Here is a 400-nt window from a genome sequence, read left to right on the forward strand (position 1 = left end):
CACCCCGGACACAACCTGTTCCAGCTTCTCCGTTCTGCTAGGCGCTACCGAGCACTGCACGCCAAAACCAACAGACTCAGGAACAGTTTCTACCCACAAGCCATTTCTCTGATGAACAGCTGACTTCTGGCCCTCAGTGTCAGGTTGAATTCTGGTCAATAACCCCAGTAACACTGTCTATACAGCACCTGTTCACTGGTTCCACCTATTATTCCACTTATTTAGTATTTATTCATCATTCTCATATCTCACTTAATATTATTTACTTTTTACTCTTCATTCCCATTCTCATATCTCACTTATTATTTGTTATTCATTCATCATTCTCATTCCCTATTCCAAAACTGTTCATACTGTTCATACTGTTCATATTGTAATATAATAACATAATACTATTCAT

This window comes from Etheostoma spectabile, chromosome 18 (genome assembly GCF_008692095.1).
Source record: "Etheostoma spectabile isolate EspeVRDwgs_2016 chromosome 18, UIUC_Espe_1.0, whole genome shotgun sequence".
Taxonomy (NCBI): Eukaryota; Metazoa; Chordata; class Actinopteri; order Perciformes; family Percidae; genus Etheostoma; species Etheostoma spectabile.